Source organism: Balaenoptera borealis (assembly GCF_965194805.1).
Source record: "Balaenoptera borealis genome assembly, chromosome: 4".
NCBI lineage: Eukaryota > Metazoa > Chordata > Mammalia > Artiodactyla > Balaenopteridae > Balaenoptera > Balaenoptera borealis.
In genome coordinates this window covers 16,384,531-16,390,530 of record NC_138861.1, presented here as the reverse complement: position 1 = coordinate 16,390,530, position 6,000 = coordinate 16,384,531, and positions in this window count along the sequence as shown.

Genomic DNA, 6,000 nt, shown 5'->3' with positions numbered 1-6,000 from the left:
GAGAAGCAAGGACTAATATATTTATTCAATCATTTATTCCTTTATGAATTTCATAAATATTTATTGACTACCTGCTAAGCTTTGTGCAGAGAAAGGCAGTGCCCCTGTGATGGTGCTATAGGCAAAAGTCAAGTCCTCCAGAGAGTTCAGCAACGCCAAACACTTGCAGGAGGGGGAGCTGCTGCAGCTGTGGGCTACCTCAGCATGCGGATGTGCAGGACGCTCTGCAAGGCCTGTCACTGTATGATTTTCCGTCTGCTCAACTTCAGACAAGCCTGCAGACAGGAAACGGCTCTATCATTCAAGACGTCGTTAAGAGGTTTGGAAAAGATTCCTCCAGCCTCTGAAGTCTGAGCATGGACATTGAATGAGAGAAAAGACAGTAAACTCATAAGAAAAAAAAAGAGTAATTTTGCAGAAAAGAGTGAACCAAAAAGGGAGATAGCAAGGAGGTGATGTGACCTAAAAGACAAAGCATTGAACTTGGTAGGAAAAGCATATTTATCATGCACTTAGTATAGTCCATGCATCGTATTAGGTCGTTTGATATCCATTCACACAGTGATGCTTGATAACAACTCTATTTATTCAGGTTTTATCATTCCCTATTTAAAGATAAGTAAACCAAAGTTTATTTGGTTGGGTTAAGTAACTCACCCAAAATCATATCAAAATCTAATATCAAAAGTGAAACTGGTATCAGAAATCTCTATTCTAGGATCTTTCCAATATGACCAGAAAACAGAAGACGTGGTTATTGGTACTGATTCTATCATTAAAATATCTTGATTTGGATAAGTCAATTTGACATTCTGAAGCTCGGTTTCTTTACCTATAAAATTACATTCCCTAGGGTCATATTCTAATCATGATAGAAAACTAAGTCATGCTTTGGCTCTTTAGAAGCTCTGTAGAAGACAGATGGAGAGAAAAGGGGGAAATGTGGAAAGAGAAAGACTAAAGTAGTAGTAAAATGGGTGGTGGAAGGACACAGTATAAGCAATTAAAAATGTTAGAAGGGAATTGGGAGTCCTAGGTTGCAAGAGGGGTAAAATTGTGAGTATATATACGTGTGTGTGAGAGGGAGAGATCTACTGAAGCATTACCTCTTAATGCTGGAAAATGGGTGATAGAGGGGCATTTGGTCTGAATCTCAGGAGAAACAGCTAGTTGACATACCCTCTATACATATAAGCACACACACTCACCCCACCACCACCACCAGCATACACGTGGATCACTAACCTTGAAAATCAGGGCAAGTTACCTCACAAGGCAAACACAAAATGCAGAGACCATTGCAGGCCAAGTGTCATTTGGCCTGGAGGACAGACGAACCCTCAGTGATAAGCTAGAGTTTCTATGCCCCAGCACGGTCATGGATTCTGGCATGGTTCTCAGTGGCTTCAGTCCTTTTCTCTCTTTACATATACAGTCCCCTCCAGGAAACAGGTGAGCTCAGAACTGGGCTAGAAGGGCTCTTGCATCCACTGCCTTGTCAAACCAGGACTTGAAACCCAATCTTTCCTGTAGCCTACTCATCCGATTCTGACCATTTCTTCTCTTTAGATATTCCACATTCATCTGATTACAACACCATCTAAACAAAAGAAAAGGAGCTGTCCTCCCATCCTCTTGCCTTCCCAAGAATGGGAAAATCTGATGCTTCCAAGGGAACACAGGCACAAGTGTAGCAAAGGTTACTTACCCCCTGATGGAAACCAGGGTAACTTTCTGGCACTTCTTCCTGGCATCTTTCACTTCTTTGGATTCAATAATCACTTGAAAGTCATAATGGTTTAAATGCTCGAACATCTGCATATAGACATTTTCGTCTTATCCTTTAGTTTAGCAAGATCTTAGATTTTTAGAATGCATAAGAATTACTGGGAAAATTTGTACACGCAAAACATATACCATGCTTGATATATACCATGATATGATTTAAAGGATTTTTCAAAGGTAATTTTGGTAATTACCGAAAGGTAATTATTTTAATTATTCTGATTCTCAAACTTATTTCAGTGGCTCCGCTAATAAGACTTGCGGATGTGATTACTTACGTTATAATGCCATATATGTTTGATCCATTTTATTGTGACCTATATATATGGAAACCTATCTAAAATAAAAATTATCTTTGAATGACCATGTGGGACCTGCCGTTTAATGCCACCATACAAATGGAAATAATGTAGTATTTGAACTAATCAGAAGTTTTAAAATGAGTCAATTTTAAGACATTGTTGGGAGGTTCAGGCTTTGAAAATTATGGCATAAATGCAAAGAAATGCAATCAGACAAGTTTCTACCAGGAAAAGAGTTCATTTTTTACTCTGCAGCTCAAATTAGTGTCTACATGACATTTATGTATCTTTAAGCTTTAAATCAGTGCTGCACAGTAGGGGCGAGGTGGGAGGCTCTCAGAATCACCCAGGAAGCCTTTTCAAACTACACCAGCCCTCCTCCTCCCGCAGTCCCCCTCCCCCTGAGATTCTGCCTATGACGTGTCTCTGAACTTGAGCAACACCATCTGTTCACTTACAAATAGGCATTTTTATCTCCAAAAGGGCAGGTTTCTGCACATGAGCCTCTAACATGTGGGGGAGGAGGTGGGCTGAAACATACATCAATGACATAATCTTTCAATCGAATGCTGACATGTTAAAAAATGGATACGTCTATATTTTCTGAGTGATATATTCAGTCGGTGAGCCCCTTGTACTGATGAGATGAAAATTGCTGCTTTAAATACTCATATAGGTCAGTAAGCTTCATTCTGGGAATGTTCCGTGAATTCAGGCTTCATTCTGTGAGATTTTCATAAATGCAAACGTTTGTAAAATTAAGTTAAAAAGTGTGGCAGACTCAGCTCAAATCAACTACTACTATTAGAAAAGCATGGTGAGTAAGTAACATCAACTTTATATCACAAGCAGTGTTAAAAGCCATTTTTATTATACACATGTTTCCCATAGCTTAAATTCCTATGACAACTGTGTTACATTCCCTGGAGTGCATTTTTTTTCCCTTTAAAAAACATTGTGAGGCTTGGTAGATATTGTTCTATTCTCCATGGAACTGACCTTTGAGGCCTCCTTTGCTGCAAGCGTTATCTTGACTTTGTGAACATAAGGTACCAACATAAACACATACGCTGCTCACATTTTTATGTTGTAATCACATAATTGAATCATTTTATTCTAGCATGCTTTTGCCAAATTTTTGGAATATGGAATACGTTGAGTTTTTTAAACTAAATATTCATAAATTATAATGTTCATTTTTGAAAATAAAAATATTCATATGAATGGAGATAACACATTAAAGTACTTATGGAATTAAAATATTCAAAATGTTACAAATATATTTGATATATAACAAGTTTTTATATTGGTGAAATGACTAAAAGATTTCTGAAACTGTTTGACAGATTGATACATATTTACTGAAATTTCAATAATAATATTTTAAATATAGCTAACATTTATTAATGTTTATTCAATCCCATGCGTGGTTAGTAGTTTTTATGTGAATTACTGTGTTCAACTCTTACAACAGTACTATAAAGTAGGTACTGTTAGTATCCCAATTTACAGACCAGAGTGCTGATGAAAAACAGGAATTTTTCTAATGTCACAAGGTTAGTCACGGGCAGAGCAGGGATTGGAACCCAGGCACTTTCACTGCAGAGCCTGTGCTCTGAAGCACTTGATGACGTTCAAGGTCCACTGGTGCTCTGGGGCTCATCCTCAGGTTGAGTCCTGCCAGCCCTGCAGAACACTCTGATTCCCACTCATGCCCACGGCATCCCAGAGTGGGTATTGTGGAAGTTACCACGGCTTTCAGATCAGTGCTACCCTGTGTGTCTTTTTTTTCATTAAGGCCACTCTGGGTGCCTCTCTGACACAAAACTGTCTTTGAAATACAAAGTAGTTTCCATTTAAAATTTGTTTCCACTGAGGTACATCATGCTGACGTAAGGTGATCTTGTTGTCTCCTCTTCATCCATAGGGTTTCTATCCTCCTCTCCCTCATATGTAGACACCATGAAAAAAAAGACACCGGAAAAAAGACCTGACATCCTGGCTCTTCCTTATTCTTTCTGCTTTTTGCCACAATACCTGGAGATAGACATGGTGAGATTTGGATTTCCAGTTTTTTTTACTTCCCCGTATTATATCCTCTAAATCAGCAAGTTCAATAGCCTCGATCTTACTTAGAAGTAGCATCTTCTCTACACTATAGAAGCTAATTTAAAAATCCATTGTTTGGCTACAGACATAGAAATGTTACCTTGGTGTTCAGAAACTAAATATGAATTGTTTCCCATATGCATTTCTGCTCTATCCATAAGTATGCCCATTTCCTGCACCTTTCCCCTCTTCCTCAAATCAATGAGTGCCTTGAGATGACAGGGAGGACTATTCTGTTCCTGAAAAGGCAAAAGAGAAGAGCCCATTAATACCTAAATAAAACTACTATCGATTTACTATATGTCAACCAACAAGTTAGCTGTTGTTAAAGAGTCCAAAGGTGTCTGAGACCCAAACTTGAATCATACGGGCCATATAAATTAGTAAAAGGAAACTATACATTTGTAGAGGTATGAATAGAAAGTGATACAAATACATGTGGACATCAGAGAAGGGCTGAGCACTTCCAGCTGTAGCACCCAGGGAAAGCTTGACACCTGGGTTAGCATTTGAACTAGACTTTGAAGAACCGTTGGTCTATTTGTAAGGAAGGAAATTTCAGGTAGAGTAAGGGTCATGAGAAAATGCAGAGACTTGAAGCTGTCAATTGCCAGCTTATAGGCTGTGACCAGACAAAAGTCTTGATTCCTGGGAGAATGAAAGTTGGCCATGACAAGCATGGAGGCAGAGGTACGGTTCCCACACCAGGATCCAGATGCTAACACCCCTCCTCAAATAACTTATTTTCAATTTCTTGAGAGATTTTAGCCTTCTCAGATATTCAAATAGATTTTTTTTCAAGTTATTTGGCTCTATCTCCTGCAATCACAAATTTGCTCAGTAGATTCTTCAATCTATAAACCAGCACAATTGGTAGCCTTTGGTTGGACTGGTCAATAAAATGAAAAGTAAACCATTGCCTGTAAATGGTCTCCTTGTATTTTTAAAAAGCAATATATTCACAAACAAACAAACAAAAAGTCTGTGAAGTATGAGGTCCTCTTTGATCTACTAGTGTCAAAAATGTAAGGTGAAATTTATCTTTGAGAATAATAATCATCAAAAGATCTTTCTGGTCCTAAAAAGAAATAAAATAGCAAGCAGCAACAACAAACTAGCACTGATTAAATTAAAATGTACATAAATTATTCTATCATTTACTTATTTTTAGACATTTTTTCATTATGTGGTCACTCTCAGGGTCTTCTAACACTTAGGCATTGGGTAGGTGATGTTGATGATTCAAATATTATTACAGTAGGGGAAAATTCTTCTTGAGAAGCTCAAAGTCTAGAGAACTAACACATGTAAACAAGCAAGCAAATAAGCTGCAAGGCCTTTCTTCTTAAGAGTGGTTATTTATAATATTCTCATAAATCTTAATGCTAGGTTGCCCCCTGAACTATACTCTACAACGCCAGGCTGTTCTTGGCCAGTGGGGCCATCTGGTGTACCATGTGGGTAATCATCTGAACCATTCTTGCTTCCTCCCTATTCATCTCAGGCTTTGTAACTTCTGTTTCACACAGTTCTGTTTAAAATACCTCCGGAAAATTCTCACTTTAATTATTTTACTCCTTCTTTCTTTCCCTGAATTTTTCATTTGTTTTCCTCAATTTTATCAGAAAAAAAAAGTATTGCTTCTTTACCTTCTTTGTTCCTTGTAATGAAAACCGTTAACCAAAAAATAAACCAAAAAACAGATATGAGCAACATGAGGCTAGTTAACACTAGTGCAACATCTCTGTTAAAGAAAATAAAATGTCCCTATTTCCAACTGAAAATAAACATGAAGTAGAAAAAA